The 27,197-nt window shown below is 39.5% G+C and overlaps 1 protein-coding gene across 6 annotated transcripts in view; it reads right to left on the bottom strand.

Moving 5' to 3' along the window:
• The window catches only part of LOC109280665 (uncharacterized), a 596,100-nt gene that overhangs the window by 63,287 nt on the left and 505,616 nt on the right, over positions 1-27,197 (bottom strand). The gene's annotated exons all lie outside the window — the stretch shown is intronic.

Consider the following 27,197-nt stretch of genomic DNA (forward strand, 5'->3'; position numbering starts at 1 on the left):
CAATTACTTTCTGTATCACTGTGTGGCTTCATGCAAAAATATATTCATAGTAATGCAAATTTCACATGTTTAGATTTCATGTGAATGCCTAATGAGGAGAATAGGCAAACAAAAAGCAGACTAACAGTGAAAGTGCTTTTGTGGGTTGAATGGAATCACCTAGTAGTATAGAAACAGACTATTTCTTGCTTGACAGACTTATGGGATGTTTATAATATATCTGCAAATTCATGATGGGGAAGGAGGAATGGGAAGAACTGTCTTAGTTTGAAGGAAAATGTCTATAAGCTTGAATGCGAGTGGTTTCCTTTAGAATATTTTGCAGGCAAATATGCCAAACCCAAATACAACACCACTAGGATAAAGCAAAACTTAATATTTTGATTAAAAATGCCATTTTCAGAGATATAATTAAATTGTAAAAATATCCTATTTTAAAGCATAGTCTAAGCCCGAATGTGTCTCTATTGTCTGTTTGAAAAGGGAGGGGGGCTACTTGTTTTCACACATTTTCAAAAAGAATGTACTGTGCCTAGACATTTTTAAAAATAAAATCTTCCCCCAGTTGTTGGGAATAAATACATATTGATTTTCTTATGGTTACTCTGAGTCAAGAATAGCAACACTTAAATCAGTGTTGTGGAGGTGGAAAGGTACAACAATAAAAGACATGTAAATACTAACAGGTTGGATGTGTGTGACTTGATTTGCAAAACAACTGGTACATGAATTATTGATAGCATCATTGTGCGGTTAGTTACAAATAAAAAAAGGAGTTAAATTAATATGAAACAAACTTCATCAAACTGCTACAATATTAACAATATAAAAAGGGTGAGGGTAAAGTTTGATACATATATCTATGTTATGCCTAAAAAATCCCTACTGAATCTATTATTTATGGATATTTATTAGATTTCTTTATTTAGCGACCCTTAGATTTATAGATTTATTAAAGCATCTTGGAAAAATCTAAGAAATGGTTAGATATTTCTTTTAGAAGTGTTACTAAATATTATAGAGTAAAAAAAGGTACAGGAGAATCACAAATAGTGGAAGAGAGCACGTAAAATTATGATACAAGAGACAGAGAGAGAGAAAAAAACAAAATCTTGGTTTTGTCTTAACCATGAGATTTTTGCTATCTCTGTATCATATAATCCATGTAAATACATGCCTATATTATGAGGTAGATTATACTTCTCTGTCCTAAAACCTTTGAGTTAGTGAAACATTTATAACCTTGGGAAATGAGCACAGCTGGGCAACATGAGACTTGAAGAGGAAACTGCGTCCTAGATTAAGAGATGAAGGAAAAAACTTGTGATAGCTATATGGATAGCTCCAAATCCCAGAATCACTTCATTCAATATTGTCTGTGGGACTACTCGCATGTATAATGTTACTTATCATCTACACTATCATTTGCAGGGCTGAGGGCTTTGATGGCTGGGACCATTATGTTGTGATAACAACTCTGAATCAGTAGACAAACAAAAAAGGACTGAAATTTAAATGTCTAGATTTAACAGTACAAAAGAGGAACAAAAGCAGATAACACAGGCCTAATTCTGTATCTACTAATGCACAACATGGTTAAGCATGACAGTGCTTGTACAGCTGCACTGACATAAGAACCCCCCCTCCAAAATAAGCAGATTTTTATTAGTGTATATGTTACTGGACATAGCTTATTCTCAGTGTAATGCTAACAAAGTCTTGTATATCTTGCCCAGGAGAAGAGCACCAGACTAAAGCTAGGAGAAAACTGATGGAATAATAATATACCATGGCAATTGTACTGGGAAGTAGCCTTCCTGTACTGTGAGCTGCCACGTTTAGCACCTGAAATGAAATAATCATAATGCATAACTGGTTTTGAAGATCTCCCCAACTCTGAGCGTGTTTTCTTGTCACACACCACAATGTTTTAATCCTGCAATCAATAAGCAGATACCCTGCCATAAAACATTTCTGGAAGGATGATGTAGACAATACCCTACAAACATTGACCGGAAAACTGTTACGACACTTCATTCCTCAGTAATAATGATGGATCAGTAATTAGGCCTGCCACTAAATCCAAAACAAAAAGTACCTGAGGAAATGCATCTGAAAAAAACACCTGCATCTAAAGCCAGGAGATGAAAAAATTAGACCAGATGCCTGGCTTGGACTTGAAACGACTTAATAAACCATCTGACAAATTCAAATGTTTATCTCACATGAAATATTTGTATTAACTATTAGTTTCCTTCCCTGAATCACTGTTTACTTGGGGTTTTCCTGGAATTGAGGAGATGAGATAGGACTCGGGGGACGAGATAGGATTTATACCCCCACAGACAGGTGGGTGTAAGAAGAGATGTTTCCAGCACGTTCAGCTGAAGAATTTCTGGCAACAAGCTGGAAGGAGCACGATCTCTCCATCTGCACTGCTGGAGGGTGACTCGGGCTGTGGCTGCCTGGTAAACTTAACATGCCAGTCACCGGCGCCCTCAAGGACACCTTGCTTCTCTTCATAGGCTGCCTCCTAAACTGGAATCAGTACAATTGCATCCCCGTGGCATTTGGGGCCAGCTAGTTAGCCTGAACATCATACTGTAAATACACCTCAGAGATATAACCACAGTAACATTTGATACAGACCTTGTCAAAATTGGGAGTTACTGTTCCATAGAAAGTTCCAATATTTTGAAATTTCATTTCATTCCAAATGGGATGAAAAGTTGAAATTTCAGAAGTTTTCAGAAATCAGAAAACGTATTACTAGATATTCAATGCGTACTGCTTGTTACAATCTAAAAATCAGAACAAATGTAAAACAAAACAAACTGGCCAGCTAGAATGAAACGTGAACTTAGTAAAATAAGAAGCTTCAATAAGTTCTCACAAAAGTGTTAATTAAATCGATACATTTTCTGCAAAATGTTTGGTGTGATATTAATTTTTGTTTTCCAACAGAAAACTATTCCATCATAACATTTTTGATGGATCCTAACTATATTTTTATCAGCGTGATATATCATCAAAGATCATGTCCATGTCAAAACTAAAATATAATAAAATAAGCTTCTTTTGGATTTTTCTTTATAGAGTCCTCACTACAAAGAAGTCCTTAGGCTTTAACAAAACAATTTATCAGAGTAAAGCCACATCCAGCTGGCTGCCACCTGTATTGCTGCCTTAGCAGAAAACTAAGATTGCCCAATCACAACATCTTTAACAAGAGGGATGATAAAACAAAAGCTCATAAAGTCAGCCACACGGGGACTGGCTTTGGGGGGAACAATTGCTTGATATCCTTTGGGATCTTTCAAAATACTGGAATTAAGCTCTTAACCAGGGACTACAAAACAGTCAGAAACAACCCACAATAACAGGCAGCTGGTATGTCTGGTATCATTGTTGTGGATACCTCATCTCTATCCATCACGTGGAGATCATCAATCAGTACAGAAATGTACACTCTCCCATGCAGTCATATCAAACCCACAAGAGACAAAGATCTAGGATACCTCAGACATCCAGACATTATGCAAGTTGTTTCTCACAACCTTTTCAGATCATGTTAGCCAAGAATAGAAGATCTGAGTCAGCCTAATAACTGGCCAAACTATGATCTTGATGTGCTGTTTGAGTATAGGCTATGCAACTACTTTTTTTTCAGGACAGCTAAAATCCTGTGTTCCTTGGGGCTTTGTTTAAATGGTTCTTCCTGAAACAAGGAGCTTTTACAAGAAGAAAGATTTATTCCTATAAGAATATCATTGCATCAAAATCTGAAGCAGCAGAATAATTGTGTGCATTGACATTTTTGGCCAAAGAGAAAGAATGACTTCATTGTTTTCTGTGGCCAGGTCTGGGACATTGTATATAAAGAAAATCAGCGGGGGAAAGAAATAAAGCACGGACAAAATATTTCAGGAGCCTCAGAAGTCAAACAAGTTAAATGTATGTGTTTGACTGTAAACACTGCTCCTCTCTTTATGCGTCCCACCTTGAAGATCACTTATCCTCAAGACGTCTTTTTACGCACCAGACAAAGATCTATCCCAAAAGCACTGGTGGCAGTATTCTGTTTGCAGAATTTAACATATTCCTTCTTCATATATTCTCATTTGCTTTCACAAACTGGTAAAACTGCAGCATCAATCTAGCCTCAAAGCTGCTGAAAACAAAAAGATCCTATTCACAGTGAGCTCACAGGATCTCAAAGCTCCCATGACTACTGTGGCTTAGATTCTAGAGCTCAATCATGAACATAGCGGGGCAAGATTTTATTTTTATACTGCTTCCCTGCAATATTCAAAGAGCTGTGTAAGAAGTTTACAATAAAGGGGCAACTTCAGAGGAACTTCAAGAAACTTTAGAAGACATGTTCAACCAACTTTGATGCTGTATTAATCTTTAGCTAAGAAAATACCAATACAGTAGTGGTAGAAAGTGCTCTGCATAGTCTTATTGTGTGAAAGAAAAAAAGCAAAGCAGATATTACTGTAAATGTGTAGGGACAGGAAATCTGAGTAATAAAGAATATATTTTTAGTGATTTCATTTTTATTATCTTGATGCTGCCTTTAAACATAAATTTGCCCAGGCTACTAAAAAGTGTTCCTGAATATGATTCAGCATTTGTGTTTCTATGAAAACATTAGAAGGGATATAGCTTATATTTACAAATTCATTATCAAAGTTGACCAAAAAACCCCCCAAAAAACCTCACCACCAAAGAAAGCAACAGAAAAAAGTTAATCATAATCCTATTTTATGTAAAATGGGAGATGTATAGTTTTACTACGATTTCCTCTTTGAAAATGATGGTCTTCTGACTACAAAGCAGAACTTCTAGAAAATATATATAAAAAAATCATCATTGCCACATGAAAAGGATTCAATGCAAGTAGTACTCTCAATTTTCACAAGTTATAGAAGAGTGGAGTTCTTTGAAGTTGGTGACCCACGTTGAAGATGAACAACTTTCAGATGCTAGCATTATCCTCTCTCCTTACTCCCAAGCTGCCCTTCTGGGGACTATTTTTATAAATGCGATGAGATGTTAGATTGCCAAGATTTCTGATTAGAATGTTTCAGGCCATGGCTTCTAGTAGAGTAGACTCATTTTGCCGCAAGCTTTAATCATTTCAGATATTTTGATCATTAAGTCATGGGTATCATCATTCCCAGATTCCTATTTATAGCTGTTCTGTTTCACTCTAAGGTCTCAAATTAAAAGGTAAAAGATATCTTAAGTTCTTTTATATACAGGAGAAAGTCTGATGAAAGTCAGTTCAGATGAATTTGCAGTGCCATGGTGGAATCGACGTTCCGGATGTTGCATCTGAACAGTGAAAGGAGCCTTTATTCTTTTATAAATATCATAATTTGTAAAATGTTAAAAAAATACTCTTGTCTAAGAAGTATCATGCAAATGCTTGTATTTTTATTTTTTTTTTACTTACAGAATATTGACCCAGTTGGTTTTTAATTAATTTCAGATATTTTTCTTATTATCTTACTGATGGAAGATTTGGCAATACATTCTTACTTCTTTTACAAGTTATACCCTTGCTCAATAGTATATTTAATTGCAATTACAGTCCATATTTTTCATTTTAATATTTACCTGCAGTATATCCCACTGCAGTAGATGGGTGCTTTTGTTAGTATATACACTGCAGTAGATGGGTGCTTTTGTTAGTATATACACTGCAGTAGATGGGTGCTTTTGTTAGCACAGATCCACGCTTACAGTTTACAAACCAATTTTCCATTAATTCAGAATTAAGGATGCACAGCCAGAAATCAAAATAAAAACTACTTTTATGTTTCAAAGGGGCAGTGAATGGGGATCTGGGGTGCTGGGGAAAGTGTGGGGGGGGGGGGGGAGGGAGGGCAGTGAGCCTGATCCGGGACGGCAGGGAGTGGGGGCAGGTGGGGCATTTACACTAAGATGCAGCCTAGAGTGGCTACACCTTAGTGTAACATGAGCTGGGTAGCACAGATCAGAGATAATCCTGAGCTGGAGTGGTTTCACTTTGGAGCCACATAACAAGTGCTTAAAACCAGTTTCAGATGTGGACAATCCAGGTTTTAAGAGCTCCAGGATCCACTCAAAATTACCATGTAACAAAGCCCTTATTAGGGTATTTCCATAGATCCCAGCAGGCTTTGGATCAGGCCTCAAGACACCAAGCTGGTATATGTTTGGAGAATGTGGTTTTCTTTTCTTAAAAATAATGAAAACTAAACAAAGATAATGAACACAATCTCATTAATATACCCAAGGGAAAATAACTTTACTGAGAGTCTAATAAAGTTGACGGTGCTGTAAATGCAGCAACAATAACCACGGTACAAGGTATTACCAAAAAAAAAAATGGCCATGTTTTCAAGGGATAACTCCATATTTATCTACTTGAAAAGTCCACTTAGCAATAATATTCATAATTCATTTTTCATTCAATAAAGTCATGCCCACTTGGCAAAATAAATGACTGAATGTGCTTAAATAGCACTTGCCTATTTTCACATTAGTGCACCTTAAGCATAGGTATTAAGGGTAGCATAATATCAACACCCTGGGACCACATTTTAGATCTGTAGAGGGGATAACAAACAAACAAACAAGTTATAACAGCAGAATGTTAAAGGAAATAATTCAGATTAATTATGGGGGAAGAGGGGTCTGTATCATGTCCCAAGATCTCACTTAAAAAAAAAAAATGTTTAGGAATGTATAGCAGTTCACGTGGTAGATTTACAGCCACCCCTTTTGTTCCATAGCACAGAATAGTGAATCACAATTTAACTGCAGGCGTGAGCTTTTCTCATGCACTAATGTCAAATAGCCATTCTCTAGCCTATAATTCCAGTTTAATCATGTCAGGCACATGGCTGCATGCAGTGCTACTAACTAATGCAGGGGGAAGAAGTTGTAGAACTATACACATCATTGCTTTAAAATGGAAGGTCAGTTTTTCCAAATGAGCTAGTGACTTAGGTGCCTAAATCCACTGGTTTTCAATGGGACATGAGTGCCTAACTAGTCACCTTCCTCTCATGGCTGAGGCCCCCCACAGAGAGCAGTGGCAGTGGCTGGGGCTAAGTCACTTGAGTACTTTTGAAAACTTGGCCCCAATTCCCAACCCTATAAAATTGAAATTGCATTGACAAGTGACTGATAAGGGCTGACTATATGAAACGTAGCTTTCTTAGGGGCTGGACACTGGTACAGAACTTATACTGCAAGAGACAAGGATGACCACACACTTGAATGCTTTCAGAACTGAACGGCAAGGCTCATGTCTTCAGTTTAGCTCTCTCTCATCATTTATACAAATCAAAAAGAACAAAAATTCACCCCCTCCTCTAAGCAAACTATACAAGCTATTTTTCCTATAACAGATAGAAGAGTTATGACCACATTTATACTTAAAAGTTTGGGATGTCTTCAGATGCTGAAGTGGTGGAGGCAGCATAAAAAAACTGGATCAAGAGAGAGAGGCCCTTAATGAAATTATTTTGTCTTCCTTGTACTCAACCCACAGCCTCTAACCATACATTTAGATTGCGTGCTAGAGGATGCATGCGTCTCTGAGGCCTAACACTAGGAAGGCCAAATAGGCCTATAATAGGGCTGCAATAGAAATAACGAGGTTCTTGATACTCAGGGTCAAAACATTAGGCCTCTCTCATCTTTACTTGTATACACGTATTTTGCTCGCATTATTGACTGCATTGGAAATTCACTGCATATGTTGAATGCACAGGCATCGACATCCGCTTCTTTGCTCAAATCAAAACACTATTCACCTGAAAGTTAAATCTGTGTATGTATAACCAAGTTGTGCATGCAAAAATGTGTGGGTAACATCAGCTATTCACACAACATAGGAAGCAAGCTTGAGTCTTACTGAAAAAAAATACATTTAAATAATATTCAACAGAATATGATGGCCAGAGGCACAACAGTCAGTGTACACAGCAGGATGCTTTTCATTCAGTAGTGGTTGTAAGAAGGGGAGGGACAGCTCTTCAAGCAAACTAGTGAAGTTTTTCCAGCTAGAAAAATGTAATTACTTTTAGTTGCCTTCACATTTGCCTCTACAGTTTGGAAGGTCTGGCTGCTTTTCTGGAGGTACAAGGATTGTTATCTGTGGTATCAGGCGGGGGTGACCACTTGTTTATCATGGCTACACCAATGTTATGTTCTTTCATTTAGTTTCTTAAAAGAAGTATAGAAAAAAGCCAAATAGGGCTAATTTCAACGTTAACTTTCCTGCCTCACTGAAAAGCATTAGATTCAATCAGTTTGGTAACCAGAAATATTCTAGCACCAGTTCAAACAAAAAACAACAACAAATCCTCCTAAAATGTGAGAGATGCTGCAAGACCAGGTTCCTGTAGACTAAAACCTAAGTAAAAGTTTTGGGTTTTCTTTCAAGATTTTCTTTTGCCTCTCATATTTCAAATCACTTGAAGGAAAAAATACCATTGCAAAATATGGGGGATAAGTGGGGAAACAAGAGGGATAAATTTTAACTGCAATTATACCTATCTAACATAGCTAAACTTTTATTTACTATTGACATCACCAAGGTTGTAAAGCTACAGCAAAAAGAAGAATTTAGCCTTAATTTAGTAGAGTACAGTTGTGTAGCGTCAGTGTAGTGCAGTGCAGTGTAAGGTAAACCTGATAGCCATTAGGCAGTTCAGATATCTCAAAAGGAGCCTAAGCTGTCAAAATCTTCTATTGCTGAAGGAGGAAACAGCTATAATGATGGGATCATGCTTTTCTCTGAAAAACATGATCCCATCAAAACATGATTTTCTTTTCTCCCTCCAAAATGGGAGGAAAGGACCCCAACTAAAGTCCTCTCAGAGAAATAGCATTTTTGACAGGTGAACACTCCCACTCCAAAGCTCTAATACTAAAGGTTTATCTATTAAAAAAAAACAGTGGGTAGGTGAGTCCAGTATAGCTGTACTAATACAAGTCTACTAGCTGGGATATACCCCAGAAAAGACTGACTTTATATCAGCAAAAATATTCTTTGGCCAGTATGGCTTCAACCAGTTTCCTGAACAGAATAAACTACCCCAGCAAAAGGTTACCTTTGCCAGTATACCTGTGTCTACATGAGAGGCTTCTGCTGACACTGGTATGTTAGGTAGGGATCACAGCACTTTCATGCCTCTGACATTGCCAGCCAAACTTTGTAATGTAGACATGTCATAAAAGCCACTGCCCTGAGGCAAGAAGGCCACCAGCTGAGTCACACTGTCTCTTTGATCTTTGCATGCACTTTTATGTTATGGAAGCAAAGGGCCTCCAGTTGTTCTGATACTCGACTGAAAGGAAGAAGCTGAGCCACAGAAGGAGATTGAGTGCTACTGTAAAAACAAACCGGCATTCAGAATGGAGCTTTGAAGCTGTTGATATTAATGGTATTTTAGGATTTCGTAACTGTATATCTAGAGACTTACCGGGTTGCCCGTACAAAACGCCTGAACCCAGCTGAGCAGGGATTACCTGCCAGTCTGTATGACAATCATTAATGAAACAACCTGGTTCTCTTCTGACACTCATTTCACTCCTTCCAAAGTCATATCCACTGTCACCCCTGCAGAAGCTGAGCTGTCCACTGAAGAGACCTGAACATCATAGAGGGAAGCCACACAGTGTAAAACTACCACGGCAGCGCATTGTTTTAGCACTATCCACCTAATCATTTTCAGATTAAATCCTCCTGAAAATGGCTGTTGTTTAAAACATGATTCATGAATGGGTTCAAAGTAATCAGTGACTCCAGCCAGCCTTTGAATTCATCGATCACCCTGAATCAATTCACATACGTTTGACACCTACTAATGGGTGGTCCGATGGGTTTCTATACAACTTCCCCTTATCCTGGTTTACAGCCTGCTTGAGTGTGTGATAGTCTTGTACCATGGTAGATGAGCTACAGCAATGACACGATGAGGATGAGAAACATTCCCATGGAACGCAAGGAAAGTTGCTTTTGCACATCCCATAGTTACAAAGTCACATTAATCTGGCACAGTCAGCACAATGATTTGTTAATACAATGAATACTTCGAGCCGCTATTCAAGATCCTTCTTTGGCTTGTGTGCAGGAGTGCCATCACTGCAGGATTTTCTATTCATAGTTATTTTAATACTGCATTTGTTATATACAGCCCTGCTCTGGAAATCCCACACATTATATTCCTGTGCAAAAACCCATGAATGACTTTTTTCATGCAATGTTTCCACGCAAACAAACTCACCATTGATCAGCAAGATTAAGTCAGGCATCTCTCTGGCATAATATGTATTACACACACTCACTCAGGTTTCAATTTACATCTCTTCTCCATTAGTGGAAAGGAAGAAGGAATTAGAAAGGCTTAGTCACAAGTGACTAAAAGGCATCAGTCAGAACGATCACAAACTAGGTAGAGCGACACAAGGCTGAATAAACAATTGCTAACTCAACAGCAAGCGTTTTTACTATTTCTATTTTTTGTGTTCATGAAAAGCACTAAATTGACAGCTTTACAGGCTGCCGTTATGCTTATGGAGAGATCAGACCGTAAGAGGAGCAGCTATGAATCCTATATTAGCCCTGACTGGGTGTGGGCGGGGAGACTGTATCTAGGGGCTAAAGGCATAGGCCTTGTGTGCATGCAAAGCTGTATCACTTCTGCTAAAACCAGTCTGTCAACCAGCTTTGTTGAGTGCATGCTAACCCTTGCATCTGTTTAAAACTGATTTGTATCAATTTAGCTAATGTCGGTCAGCTGCCAAATTAAGAGAAAAGTGCTGAATTATTAAAGCACAAAATATGCAGACCTTCCTTCAGAAAGCACTGGCTTATACTGATATAACTTAACTGGTAACTGACTCATACAAGCAAAAGCAATATAACCCAGATTTCAGAGACATCTCCAAGTGTGAACAGAGTTAAATGCATCTATCAGAGCATTCACACTAGTTGCATGAAATTGATTTGAAATCTGATTTTAATGCAGGCAGTACCGCTTTTAAGTACAGACAAGGTCTAAATGTCTGCAGTTCTGACCCACACTTAGGGTGGTTGGTCTGTATACAAGTGAACACTGCTGTTTTGCTTTCTAGTTCTCCATAGACACCAGGATTTAGCGAATTCAAGCTGCAAGCTTAAAAATAATGTCCTCCAGAGAACTTCTTTCATATATTGGCTTGTAAACCGAGACATAAGATTAAGCTACATCAAGCAGAGCAGAAAAGTCAACATCCTGCATTCATATCACCAGTGATATGTGGCCCACTTGCCCAATGGATGATTAAATGGGTGTAAATGTACATCAGGCAATTTTTCAATGTGACACCTCTGCCGTGATTTATCCAAAACACAGACTATCAGCTATCAGGAAATGTGCCACTTTGTAATATAAAGGCTTTGAAAAGGCCCTGGTGCGTTCCAGATACAGCAGGAGTTTCAGTAGTAGTTGAATATCTGGCTTGTTCCTCATTCTCTTACTCCCCAGACTTTCATTATCAGAGAATGGTGTCAAAGTTGAATATGCTATAAAAGATAGTGCCTATGTATACAGACTATGATTTGCATCCTGCTTATACACACTCTGCACAGCTAATCATCTATGTATTACATATGGAGAGGAAAATGTAGGTAGCTTAACAAATGCAGATTCTTTAGACTGCAGCAGAAAAGAAAAATATTGCCAAGACAGCTGAAGCAGGGGATTTCAGTTCATTAGAATTCTATTATTAAATCCTTAAGTGATTCCTGGAGCAGCAGAGAACCATGCAAAATTATGATAGGCAAAGCAGATGTTGTCCTGACAGCCACAATCTGAAATCTGAAAGCCAGTTTGGTTGCAAGTCCATGCATTTGTAATGCTTCTTTTGGTGCTGCGTTTTAATAAGCCACTTCTATGCCAAAAGCGGGTGCTCTTCAGATACCTGCACAGTAAATCAAAGGAGATGCAGCTCAGGAACCTGGGGTCAGTAAAATGATTCATTAATATGGACAAGTGTTGTCAACAAGCTTGAGTGTGTATTTCAAGGGCAAAACTGAACATGCCCTATTTTTTGCTCTATAATATTTTTATGTGCCTATATGGAAGAATAGACCAGGAAAAGGAGAAAACTCTAAATATTAAGGGAAAACTTTGTGTATTAAAAGAAAAAGTGCATGTCAGCATCCACATTATCTTGTACTGATCTGACTTTTGGGGGAAAAATGCCATTACTCTTAGAAAGGGGCAAGCAGTTGAGCCTGGAGTTTAATCACGCTGTTGCTGTTGGTTTGTGTGTTAAGCTAACCCAGTAGAATTAAAAAACAAAAAACAACTACCAACCCATCACGCTGGCTGTTACTATTTTATTTTTAAATTATTATTCTCAGCAGCAGACTGCGCTGATGAAAGGCAGGAGAGTAGTTGAGGGTAATGCTATTTCTGTGGTACCAGATTCAGTCTTACTGGTGTCAGAGGATAATGCCTCATGCATGCAGACATTTCTGCAGCAAGATAGCTGAATACTGTACATTGCAATTGAAATATTGGGCAATGCCAAAGGATACTTCCCAATTATTAACAATGGGCCAATGTCCAAGCTCCCATACCTACAAAAAACCTTGGAAGGACTTGACTATAGTGATGAGATGCTAAAAAAAGAGATTGGAATTCCTAATGGTGTTTGTACAGCAACCAAATCAAATGTATATTTCTCTCCAGCCCTGAATATATATTTGAAAAAAAGAGTGGAGATTGAGGAATGGGGATCCCAGAAACAACATGCAAAAAGCTAAATTATATAAGGCAGAAGGCAGGGCAGAGTTCTACCTTGTAGACCAAGTACTCAACTGGCATGGTGGGGACAGTTAAAGGCCAAACCTCAAACTTAGCAGAGAAATACCACCTGACTGCTTTGGACCATAGCCCATAGTATAACCAGGTATGATAAAAATAGGCACCTCTTGTAGGTGGGGAAACTGCGTCAGCTGTGAAGTGATTTACCCAAGGTGAACTAGTAGTTCAACAGTCATGCCAGGAACTGACCTGAACGATACTGTTCTATAAAACTCCTTTCCACACCTGCCTATATGTGGGATTGGTCCAGAGACACTCCATAGCCCTCTGGAGTGAAGCAGATAGCTTTCCACAAAGACAGGGGTGGGCAATTATTTGGGTGGGAGGGCCACTTATGGAGTTTTGGTGAGCTGTCATGGGCCAGGCCAACATCCCTTCCCCCCCCCACCCCAACAGCTCACCAAAACTCCCTAAGTGGCTCTGCTCCTTGGTTGGGCAGATGGGATAGAGCCGCGAATGGGCAGGGAACAGCATCTGGGAGAAGGATGGGTGGCCAGGGCCAAGGCTAGGATCATTGTGGGGCCAGGGCCCAGGGCAGAGCCACAATCTTCTCCCCACATTTCCCCTGCTTGTGGAACCGGTGCCCATTGCAGGGATGTGCAGGCAGTGGATCATGGCTCTGCCCTGGGCCCTGGCCCCACCCTATCAGCCCCCCAAAATCCTGATCCCAGCCCTGGCCCTGGCCACCCATCCCACTCCCAAATGCCACTCTCTGACCACCCATGGCCCCACTGCATCTACCCACCTGCTCCCCTTGCCTGCACAGGGTCCCATGGAGACCTGCCTGTCAACTTCAAACAGTGCCCTGGGTGGTGGGTGCAGGGCAGACAGGCCAGGGTGCCTGGGCAGAGGGGCCGGGTCCAGCAGCAGCATCATCAGAGACTGGAAGTGAGTCTGGTCATTGTGCTGCCCCAGACCCACTGAACTCCTGGGGGTGCCGAGACCAGCTGCGCACACCACAGGCCCCCACACCTGGGCCGGGCAGGGCCTAGGGATTCGCTACAAGTTGGATGAAATCCCTTAGTGGGCCAGATCTGGTCCGCAGCCTGTATTTTGCCCAACCCTGCACTAAGAGAATAAAACTGTGTACAAAACCTTGCGTTAAGAGATTACGATGACTGCCTGGAAAAGCACTTGGAACTCAAATGGTGTTTGTGCTACCTTAACTCTGCCCCAAGCAGCCTTGGCTCAGGGGATGCACTGTGCAGTCTTCCCCGCTGTACACTGTACAAAAGAAAACTCCATACAGAACATACTGGGAGAGCACAGCCTACAATTTTCAGTGTCATGCCTCAGTCTAATCAAAACCAATTTTCACTGAACACTGAAGGGTACCACTTCTCAATAAGGGCCATTTCCAGGCCAAATTCCTTGCTGTTTCTGCAGCAAGGCTAATCAAGATGAGGTCACAAGAAATCTTTTCAATGGCGTATTTCTCCTATCCTGTCTCCTACGCTCAGAAATAGATTTTGTTTAAACCTTCATAAGAAGAAAATTTAACTAGTAAATTTCAACTCTAAGGGCCAAAATTAACACAAGTTTTGCTCAACTGAAAATAGGTGCTAGAATGAAAACTGTTGTGGAACTTTAATTAGATTGACTGCTGAATTAAGGACTCAACATGCCCAGTCATAATCAGTTAGGGCCCAACCCTGCAAGAAGTTGTGTGCTTAGTGCCATCAGATCTGAGGAATATCATTAGTATTTGAATGCACTTTTTACCCAGAGGGACCGTGCCATTTAGAATAAATAACCCCCCTTCCCCCCACCCATTCCTATTAGGCTGTAATGCACTGTTTTATCTTAAGATCAAATAAATTTGATCACTAACTTAAAAGCTTATCATCATTTGCTGTTTGATATTACGTGAAATGCTTCACTGGTTCCAGAAAATTAATCTAACTCTGAACAAAGAGCTTCTATATTGGTTTTGCAGAAGCATGTGACATGCTCCCATCAAACACATGAACAAACAGGAAAGCACAGATTTATTGTGAACCAGTTTTTTTCCTATAAATTAAAAGGCCATTCCCTTTTATATGTCATGTGTATTTAATTTCACTCTATAGGGTAATCCAGTGAGAATATGGAGAGTGCCAAGAAATACTTTCCCCATTCCTTTTATTTCCTTAGGCAAATATCAAGAATTAGAGACAGAGAAAAGATGAAAAAGGGGAAGGCCAAGGGAAATACAGAGGCCAAGAAAGTAAGTAAGACCAGTCTAAACAAGGATTTTTCCTGGCCTAGGCAAGAAGCAATGATTATTTATAACAGGAAAAGGCATCTGTCTTTGATTATGATTTCATGTATACTGCGGACTGTGGTGAACTTACTGTGTGCCAGAGAAGACTGTCATCTTGCAGTATGAAATACCAGTGAAACAAATTAATCTCTCTCCCTCTCAGGGAGACCATTCTGCCTTCCACTAACTGAAGGACATTACAGAAGGGATTTTTGTGCCAGGAAAAATAAAACTATAGGCTATTATGGAATGCATAAAAATCAGATTTAATTTATGAACAAAAGATAGCCATTGAAGCATATGCGTTTTAAATGAATCTACTTGAAAATGTCAAATTTCACAGCTTTTGCATTCAACTCAAGATTAAGTTCTGCATGGAAGATCTACGTTACAGAGAATTCTTACTTCCATTTTCATCAAATCTTAACATCAGTGGCCTATTTGTGTTACTTATGAAACATACAGATGTGAGACCTTGGCCAACAGAAGACCATTTCTGAATCCAAGGAAGCACCAGCTCAGAAAAGCACATGGAAGCATGCACGTTACTGTGTGTAAATCTATGAAGCAAGATTTCTTTACCATGTTTTATCTCCTGACAAGATATTGCTGTCTAACAATCTAGAAAGATGGCATACAAAATACTAAATCTATTGAATCCAAGCATTAATGTCCCTTTCAGTACAAATCAGAAACAGCTGAACTTCCCTAGCCAAGCCAGCTTGCAATAACTGGAAATAATAGCAAGCAGAAATACCTTGGGAGTGAAGGATTTTCTCATAATGCAGAATGTGTGCCCAGTACAACGCTATGCATCTTGAAAAGCTGGAAAATTACCTGCTATAATGACAGCGGCAAGAACCATCAAGACAGGTGACATTTCACAGCCTAAATAAATGCTCTAAACATTTGTTTCCTTTTCCAAGGCAGGAAGGGGAGGGAAGCAGTTTTCAATTAGTTGTTCTTACCATTCAAGGCACCTTATCCCTCTTTGAATTCAAATGAACAAAGTGTGAAAGTCTTTGGGGTTTCCTTGTCACTGGAACCCAGAATTCACTGCCTGGAGCTTCTGCACCATCCACTGAGAACAGATCTTAAGCATAAGATATAGTTACAATCTATTTCTTCCCTTTTTAAAAAATAACTGTCAATAACCCCAAAGAGGACGTTTACTGAGTTGATGGACAAGCTACAGCTCAGTACGTTTTGAAGTCTGCACAGCTTGTCAAGAGGCAAGGAACTGACAGCATTTTGTTGACACGTTCCCTCAACGAAATGTGCAGACTTACAGATTTGATTTTAAAATATTCTACATTTGAATGGTGCTGAGTGATAACAACATGTCACAGGCACTGAAACTCCAGCTTATCAGTTTCCTATCAACTTGAACTAACTAGAATCAGAGTCTGGATGAGATATTGTTTCTTCTGAGCATGGTGGCAGAGTAATTATTGAGGTTTACCTACTAGAGCAAAACACTGTCCAAGAAAAGCTATTACTCTGATTGAGTGGCTACATCTGGTAACTCATAATATCAGTACTCACAAAAAATCACATAAAATTCATTTTTGAATGGGGTAAAAGTAGCTACTATTTTATAGCTGCCTATCTCCCACACTTCATTAACAAATCAGAACGTAAATCCCAGTCACCACAATGTAAATATGGCCACAGACAACTACTGGGACTATACTAAATCACAAACTTCAGGCCTAAGCCTTCACCATCGAACTCAATGGGATTTTTTTGTCATTTCACTTCAGTGGAAGCTGGATCAGACTTGGTGCAAGTTAGTTATAATGATAATGATAATGAATGGTAATGTCTAGGAGGCAGGACGGGTAAGCAGAGAAGGCTGTCATGCTCCTTTATGTACCTGACACACTGCTGAGAAATTACTATTACTGCATGAACTGACTGAGGGCAAGTATTATAAGGGAAAATGTCAAACTGATTTTCAACTATTCTTCCACTCCGCATCTTATCCTCTTCTTGAACAGGTTTCTTAGCTCTTCTGAATTGACTGTCAGTCCACCTTCCCTTTGCCATCAGCCATTTTCTAAATTATATCCAATATTTCTGTCTTCAAGGAGCTGTAGATGGAGAAATGATTTTTCTGAAGGATTTCTAAGTGACAAGCCACAGAAACCAATGGCAAGATTTACACACACACACACACACACACACACGCACGTGCGCAGTGATTGCAGTTGAACAAATGGACACCTTAGAGGAGCCTGATTTTGGAGCTTAGTTCCTCAGTTCTTTCTGAAATAACAGGGGTTCCTTCAGGTGCTTCAAGAAACACTAGACACTTTTGAAAATACCAATCATGTTTTTCAAACTATTAATTGCATCTGCTTAGCCTTTATGATTTCCAGACCTTGTGCTTCTTATACTCACTTCTTCTCTGACATTTTGCTGACTTGAGATACCCTTTTTTCCTGCACATAAGGGACCCTTAATTTTTTGGGGAAGAACCCCTTCTCAACCCCCATCTTAAAAAAAAAAGTATGGTCTTAGCAGAGGCTGGTGGAGTGCAAAGGTAGCAGCCCTGGGGCTTTGGGACAAGATCTCCCCCCGGCTGTCCCACGAGTTAGTAGGTAGTTGGTTACATATTTGTTACGTGTGGGATAGCCAAGTAGAAACATGACTTCCAGACCTAAGGCCTGCCACTGCCAGTGACTAAACAAATTAAAGCTAAGATGCTTAGTGTCTAGGGAAAGAGAATAGCTTACCAGAGCAAGACTCTTTCTAGCTACTGAAGTACAATGATAGTGGCTGTCAAAAGGAGGAGAAATAATAAATAACATCACCAACTGCAACCTAATATAGCTGAGACCTAATAAGGAAGGTTTCTTTCACATTTTCTTTGGCTCATTTATTCCTTTATTCCATGTGTTCATCTGTAATCTATTAAATACAATAGAATTTAAACCTCATTACAACAGTGATACAAAATGACAAGCGCTAGGAAGTTAAAAGTTAAGTCATAGGGAAGATGAGATAAGATTTAGCCTTTAACCTTTAAACACATGGTTCAAAGTGACTGCGCTTGAAAGCTTGCTCAGAACTTTTTTCCCACTACTAAGTTGGTCTAATAAAAGAGATCACATCTACCCAAAAAACCCTTGCCAGCTTGGTTTAGGGCACATGGACAAATAAAGGTGGTGGTCTCAGCCTAAGGCTTGAGTGAAGATCTGTCCCTGTTTCAGAACCACAACACAGTTTGGGAAGATGAGCGATCTCTGTTTGACACAGAACCAGGGATGGGATATCAAGCATGTTGTAAGCCTGGATGCTAGGAGACAGGGAATACGATGGCAGCTTTCTGAGAACATTGCTGCGAAGTGCTCAGCCCTGACTGGTACCTGTGCTCCCTCATCTACATAAGCACTGAATCTACATACAAACCTGGAATATAGTAACAATTAAGAGACAGACCGCACTAGCTCCTGTGCTCTGGGCCTGGAACGCCGCGCGTTTTAGCTACCGTTTAATATTTTAGAAAATGCTGTGATTCTGAAAGGCACCTCACTAGCAGCTGAGATCCTCTCTTTATGCTTCCTCGTATTACCCAGCAGATGGACCTCATCCATGACCACCTTAGCTTCCAAAGGCCAAGAACAACTTTGATTTCTATTTCCATTCAAACCTTCACCTTCAGTCTGAGATTGTCACCAACAGTACCAATTAACAGCAACTGGGATAGCAAGGTTATTTCGTGATAAGGACACCTAGTTAAGAATTACTGAAATGAGACTAAAAGCTCATTTCTTACAGGCCCCAGCTGTCAGATGGCAATGCTTTAAATCACTAGTAACCTCACGCAGTTTAGAAGTTGTGACCCAGAGGTATTTTGTCTCTAAAAATAAAATCAGGGCTGCCAAACATTTGCACTCTGGACATTTTCACATGTGCTCTGGGATGCAGCGCTGGGTGCTTTAGTTAGCAAGATGTGCTAATTAAAAGCACCCATGGGTCACGTGTATCAGTGTCCCCATGCTGAAAAAATGGTGGTGGGGCGCTTTGAACTAAAGCTCATTGAACATGTTTTATTTCAAAGTGCCCTGCCACCATTTTTTCAGTGCAAGGACACCATTTTTTCAGTGCAAGGACAAGTGTGTACATGTGACGTGGAAGGCTGCTGGAGCGCGTCAAATTCTGGGCTCCAGCAGACTCAATTAATCGAGTCTGCTGCGATGCACTGGCTTTCTAGCGTGTCAAACCAAGCTCTCCGCATGTCTGTAGGAGCCCTCTGTGCCAAAACTGTACCTGCAGGTACCTCTGTGCAACCTTGCATGAACAGAGACCATGGTCTCTATCCATCTCTCACAACCAGTGATCATGCTGTCACTCACAACAGTTTTATCCACTCCTGGCAAGAAAGGATAAGGTTGTCTCCAAAAGTATCACATCACTTTTTTTTCAATTTAACTGCATTAGTTTTAATTTTTGTCAACAAAATGTGTATCATTCAACAGAGTCACAAACAGATTCATTCCATAATACATTCTATCCCAGGAAAAATTTGGGGATTATTACAATATTGAAAGCAAAACTAGTCTGAATGCAATCATTAGGTGTAGTTGAAATCTAATACAGTGTCATCATTAGAGTTTAATACTCTGATGTATTCTACATCTTTTTTAGTGGAGGCTTTTTTTTTTCTAGCCCAGATTAGGTTGTATTTTAACAGTTGATCTGAAGTGTTAAAATGTGCTTGCTCAGTCCAGCTCTCATGAACTGCATTTGCGTCTTTGTTCACCCTAAGTGCTTAAATTTTTTTTAAAATGTTTGCAAAAATGGTCCTGATCCCATGAACACAACAATAAAATGACTATTGTGCTTGCTGGCAACCAGGAACTGGTCCACAGGACAGAAACCATGATTTTTAAGTAAAGTATTTGTCAGATTTTACACAAAGTACATACAAAGGGCTCAAGATTTGAACATCGAGAACAAAGCATATATAAAGTAGTAGAAGCACAAAATAAGCATCTGAAGCTATCCATTTTTTCCCTTTTACGTATCGCTATACATTTAAAAATGGCCAAGGGGACTTTCAGAAAAATCTCCAGCCCAGCTTTATATGGTAATTTATAAGCTTGTATAATTTTTATAATCAATTTACGAATCCCTGTAAATTAGGGATTGTAATGGAAACAGTGGCATAAGGTAGTGTTTCATTTTTGTCAATACCATAATGAACTTTAATTATGTAATTATTTCACACTTCAACAAATTTGCAGATTCTTGATTTGCACATTTCCCATGATTCTAGCAGTCAGAAAGACAAATAATGTTTTAGGAATTGCCATGTTTTGTCCTCAAGGAGTGGGATGTTTTGAAAATGGTGGGAACAGAGGAAAAAACTCAGGATTCCTGCCTAAGTCAAATGTTATTTTCCTACAAGAGCATGACTACTCTTGCCAGCAAATTTTGACCAGATATAACAGGTTCAGTCCTGGAGTTTCTGGATCTATTCTTTTAACAGGATGGGCCTCCTGAGGGCTGAAGTAAAGTAGTTTTCCAATTATATTTAAGAATTGCTGAGACTGATGAGATTACAACTGATATTACTGAAAGCTGGAAAATAAATAGCTGAAATCTGAAGCCAAATGTTGGGGTTACCAGTACATGGAAAACAAGAAGAAAATTATATTAAATACATGTAGGATGTGCAAGGCCTCGAGACTGGAGTTGAATAATTATTCATCCATTTTCTTTGGCAATGATTAGTTATTTTGCCTAGGTTTAAAAAAACGTGGTATAATCTTTGCGAAACAAATAATTAAATTTGCATACAATCATATCATGTAGCCATATAAAATAAATTATATTTTCTGCTTGCATTTTGGTTGCCGATTTAATTGATGTAACAGTGCAGAAAACTGAGACAAAATTTTATTTCTTCTGCCTTTTAATTACCATCTGCTAACACAAGATTACATTTCTTAAAGTGACTGGGTCTACCTGCCAGCTGAATTTTTCGCCTGATTTCCTCAAGCTCTGGCAGCTGCCTTCATTATTGGTGAAAATGGCATGGCAAAGCTAGCATGAAAAATGAGGCTAAGCACCTGTCACTTCATTTTTCTGCAAAGAAACAAAGAAAACACATGAAACTCGATGCTCTGCACAGTCTATACTCAGTGACAATTTGCTGTGAAAGAGAATAAAGCATCAGTTTGTTCCCAAGTACAATAACAAGCATGACATATAAAAGCACTTCCAGCAACCTGCATATTTATTTATGATAAACAGAAAAGATAAATCTTCAGAATAAACCATGTGAGGAAAGAAAAGGAGAGGAGTGTACATAAGAGATCCTACCCTGATTGCTGAATTCTTTTACAAATAGCATTGGGCTCCTACTACTGTTCTCTTGGAGAGGAGAGTCATCAGCAAATTTCATCACCTACAGTCAGCACGAGGGACAGACCTCTTACTGATTACAATTCAGGTTCTCTTGGACCATAATTCTGCAAGGTACTAGACCATGCCTCACTTTATGCTTATGAATAGTCTTACTGGAGTCAATGGGATTACCTGTGCACTTAAGTACCTTGTTGATCTGAGGCCTATGGTGGGTAGTTAGGATTTGATGTATTTTGAGCAGAGTAGTATATTTTGTAGCAATGAGGTGGCCTCATCTTCCTGGAGGGATATTGTGACATGAGGAAGAATATGCCTGAGAGGACAAGGAGTGGAGAAACAAGTGGAAAGAAATGGGAAAAGAGGACCGAGAAAATTATAAACATGGGTCTTTCCTGATGTAACAGACATTGAAGGGTCGCATAGCAGACCGGAGGGTGTCCCATGACAAGGCTGGTCTCTTTGGAGACCCTTTACTAGGGCAAAGGAAACTTGTTCCAATGGGGACCCTGTACACAGGACAAAATGAAACAGTCCCGGACACAGACCTCGTGGGCATTTTTATGCATGTATGCAATGCAGTGCCAGGCTCTTTGAAAAGCACCCGGTGCTGCAATGCATGCAGTTGTATAAGCAGCAAAATGTGCACTGAGAAAATGGCGGTGGTGAGCTTTTGAATGCAAACACCTCAGCAGTGCTTTAGTTCAAAAGTGCTCCGCTGATATTTTCTGTGTGCTGACATGCATTTTGCCACTTACAGAACTACACTCGATTAAGGGAAGAGTGTGTAGCTGTGGAAGCCCATCCCAGTGCTCAGACAAGGGGAGGCAAGACTCGTTAAACTGGGGCGAGTTCATTGGGGGGGTGTGTGTGTGTGTGTGTGTGTGTGTGTGTGTGACCTAAAGGGAAGGCGTCGGCTGTGACAGCCACACCCAGCGCACCCGTGTGTTCACCCATGGGAAGTGTGTATGCATTGGCCTGAAGCCTGAGCTGAACACCCCACTGTGCAGGGGCGATGAGCCGGGGCAGTGTACATTGTGTGTTGCAGGGACCCAGATGTGGAAGCAGCTGCCAGCAGTGCGGTGATGGCTGAGCTGATGTGGCCCAGCCATGAAGGACTCACCACGGTGTGGTGCGGTGGGAGGAGCTGGGGATTCTGTGTAAATTCATTGTGCATAAATGTCACTAGTAGCGTTTGTAAATGAGTAACCAAAAGCTCATGTTGTAAATATTAAGCAATTTATTTATTAGTGCTTCAATGTCTAATTACTGTTTACGCTTCTCCTTTATCCTATATCACACCTGAGAGGTTATCAGTCTGTGAACTCTGCAGACATTAGGGGTGTGCAAAGTGGGCTGTATTCAATTTGGATTCGGATTCAGCCTGATTCGGGGGACAGTGATTCGCTGATTCGGATCACTGTCCCAATTTGATTCAGCTGAATCTGAAGATGCAATTCTGATTCAGAGAATCAGCGATTTGGCCATAGACAGAGCATTATATGTTTTTTCTACATACCTCGAGGACCTCAAGGTACATAGAAAAAACACATAAAGCTGTGTCTATGGCCGAATTGTTGAATTTCTCCAAATCGATTTGGAGGTTTCTGATTCAATTTGGAGAGATTAAAGGGTCTCCTGATTTGATTCAGATTCAGAGATTTGGAAGCCAAATTGGGTCAAATCTTCTCCAAATCAAATCAACGACTGAAGCTTTGCACAGCACTAGTGCACACCCAAGTGACTATGCCCACACCACCAATGCTCCTTTTGTGTACTGTATATAAAGTTATTTTGGTAGGAATTTGTCATTTGTACCTGCTTTAGTTATATCTTATTCTGTATATAATTAAATTGTATACAATTAAATATTTGTAAATAATTATATTGGTGGTTGCAAAGGGTTTGTAAGTGTAAAAGGGGCCCTCCCAGCTGCAAAGCCCCATTTCAGCTCCTAGGAGAGACAAGTGAGGCTCATACTACTGGGCACCTCAAGACTCAGACGTGGCATGCAGGTAGCACCGTGGCACATGGGTAGTGCCAGGGTTACACCTATTTGTTTCAAGTTTGCCTGGTTCAAGTAAGAGCAGTCATACTGCAAAATGCCACTCAGGTTTCTGTGCTTAAACTGGTACTGTATTCATTAAGGGGTGGCCCTAGCCTCACTAGAGTTGCATCCTATCAATCTGAGTGTTAGAATAAGAGCAGATGCTGCAGATTTTTCACAATAAATGGTAGAAATGAATGGTGATCTAATTGAGTATCATCCTGCTTTGACCAGAGGGCCTGACCAGATGACCTCCCGAGTCCGTTCCAACCCTCGTTTTCTATGATTCTATAAAGGCATGGAGGACTAACAAAAGTTGACTTGTGCTGGACTGCAGCTACATTGCAGTAGTCAATTTAGTCAATGATTTGGGGTCATGCAGGGTATACCTTCACCACACAGTTAACCTAGGGCCTTATCCAAGTTTTAGCCTGCTCTCCCACCCCTATCACCCATACTGATAAATCTCTGGGGAAGAGCCCAAGAGCATCTCAGTCCAAAACTACAGAATATATCCTCATGTGGGTAGACACAGGGAAAAAGAGTAAGACAGATATGCTTGTGATTTGAGAGTGCTTGCACCCTGGCCAGGCTAATTTAGATGTTCAGACCTGGAGGCTGCACATCTCCTGGGCTGCACATACTTTTGGGCTCTCGGCTATACCCTCTTTTGGGCCAGCCAACTCAAATTAGAAACTGCAACTTGCTGTACATAAAGGCTTTAGTTCAAGGATAAGAGCTAATTTAGGGTAAATGGCAGAGTTACAACTAATATTAACTTTGCAGTGAAGACCAGGGTGTAGCATCCAGAATAATTTTTGCCATCATTTTAGATGAAGGAGTTGAAACACGTGCCTCATTGAGAGGGCTCCAAAAAGAAGCATCCACTGCCGAATTAATAAACCAGTGGGATTTTGTGGGCATAAATGTTCCGTTTGGACAATCAGACCACAGAGTGAATAGGGTCTGGTGGGAGGATTTGCTGCTGTTTGCTTGGAGATAGTTTTCTATAATGCTGTTACTAAAGGAGCAGCACACCTTTCTGCAGCTGAATTGTGGCTATGGAAAGAGAGGAACTTCCTTTTTCTAATGAAACCTTAGAATTAGCCGAACATTGCCAAGATGTTTCTTAAATGATGCAATCTGCATTTTCTTCTCTCCTTCTCTGTTATTTTCAGTTCTGCCTGATTTTAAGATAATGTTTTTGGAGGATTTTGCTGATGTGCAGCATGAATTATGTATGGTCTGAATCATTCACATTTTGCAGCAGCACACTGAGAGCATGAATCCAGGTTGTCAGACCTAAATCTGCAGGTTCATATTTTAATCGGCATTTCGATATTCCTTTTGCCATATGCTATGCATAAAGAAGAGGACCTTATATTATGGTGTTAACCAATTCCATAGAGAGAATATATTTATCCCATCAGCCAGATGACCACTGAGAAGACAAATCTATACACTCTGAATATTTGAGAGAGGTTCTAGATGAGGTTCATCCAACATACTCAACTGAATGAGATTTAGCTAACTGCCGAATTGAAGTTTTCCCGATTTTGGGGAAGGGGACAAACAAACAAGAAAAAATTTTTTTTTTGTTTTTACTGTTCCCAGGAAAGCTGTCAGAAGAAATCCCCATACAGAAAGTTATATTTTTTTATCACTCTAGAATGAACAGAAGAGTTTATAGGACAAATATATGAGAGTTATTTTTTATTTCATCCATATTTATAGACAGATAATTGAAATTTTTTGCTTGAGTGACTTTGATGAAATACTGTGGAGTTTTTAGCGGGAGGCATGAAGAGTTTTATTGCTTTAATATTTTTATAGACATTTCTAATTTTTATGGGAATAAAACTGAAATATTACATCAATTATTAGTGTGTCTATGAAGAAATCGTTAGTAGCAGTGTATTTGAACACTCATAGCAATGAAGAGTTCAAATCCAGGGCAGATGACACTAATGCTACATGGGGAGTTATTAATTTTACTTTTATTGCAATCTATTATAATTAGCATTTTTGAGTTATGAATCCAGTGCCCATGGTAACAAAAGAATCACTCTGCCTTTAACACACATTTCTGTGCCATTGTACAGTAATCACCATTACACACAGCCAGGTTACCCAGGGTTTTGAATTTGATACATTTACATTTCACACACAAAGCAGGACTGGACATGGTTGATACTTGGAGGTGGTGTCTGTTAAAGAAACCAAACCAAGGTGTTGTGGGAAGTGCTACTAGTGATGCAGTAGGTGGCACTCCTCCCTTGGTTCGGAGTCATGGCACCAGCATGTTGGGTACTAGGACTACTGGAGACAACGTGTGATCGTAGATATGAAAATGGATTCGTCTACTCTGTCAGCTCAAAACCATCCCTCAAATTATTTTATTCAAGGGCTCAGGGATTAACTTAATGGCCTTGTAAAATTCCACTTTGCTTAATTATATTTTGTCATATTTCCCCTCTCACTTTCAATATGCATTGTGTTCTGTATGGCACAGAGGAAGAGTGGCTTATTTCCACTCCAGAGGTAGCAACTGCTCAGTGGTAGTATTTCAACTGACGGTAATAACATGCCCATAATCAGTTTTAAAAGTCCATAGACATGTGTCATTCATTTCATTGAGTAAATGAAAGTTCGCTTTCTACCTTTCCATATTTGTTGATACTTTTTTCAGGTGCTTTCAGGTTTAAGCCATTACTTATCCCTTACTATTATTTTAACAGCTAATGAAGGAAAAAAAAACCTACCATCATTTTATTTAAAAAGTCTTCAAAACAGACAGAATGAAACTTATTTTAAGCCCACACAATGCATGAAATAATTCTTAATTTGGAGAATGAACTTTAAAAAACGGCTGTAAAAATATTCAGTGCCCCTTTAATGTTTACGACAAAAATGAGAGTTAACAATGTGGTTGTATATTTACACCAGTTATTTGTCATTATTTTAAATGGCAGTCTCAACATTTTAGTGAGTTAGGCAGTTATATGCTTTCGACTTCTTAGTTCTGATTCTTGCCAATACTTAAATCTCTTTACCCACTTCAAAATTATATTCTTTTTTTCTTATAACAGATGTCATATTTAATAAAAAATATAATCAGTATATTTCCAAACCAATCTAATTCCCTGAAGCAATAAATTCAAAGAGTAGTTGTTTAACCCATGAAATCTTTTCAGAAAAAGGCAAAATTCTAAAACAGCATCCCTATTTCAAAATATTTGTATACATTGGTAAATCAAGCTTTTTTTGTCCAAATGTACAGACATTGGTGTTTTCATTGGTAAGACTATCATGCTGGCAAAGTAATTTCTAGTAAATTTCATGGGACAATTTTGAAAAAGCAATATTAACAAAAAGGCTCAAACAAATGCTTGCAGCATACTTACAAGAAATAAATAACCTCACTGAATGCATTTTTACTGAGATGTCTCAAGCAAGTTGTAGTTTGAAGACCTAATATCTCTGTTCTCTCCTATACAGCTCCATATTTGGCTGAAGTACATTTCCCATTGCCCAACGTGTAGGGTTACCATATTTCCAGTTCCAAAGAAGAGGACACCTGTCATGCGCATGGGGGTTGGGGGTGGGAAGGGTACATGATTGTGAGGGGCAGCGATATGACGGTGCCCTGGAC

The sequence above is a fragment of the Alligator mississippiensis genome, chromosome 11 (assembly GCF_030867095.1).
Source record: "Alligator mississippiensis isolate rAllMis1 chromosome 11, rAllMis1, whole genome shotgun sequence".
In the NCBI taxonomy this organism is placed as follows: Eukaryota; Metazoa; Chordata; order Crocodylia; family Alligatoridae; genus Alligator; species Alligator mississippiensis.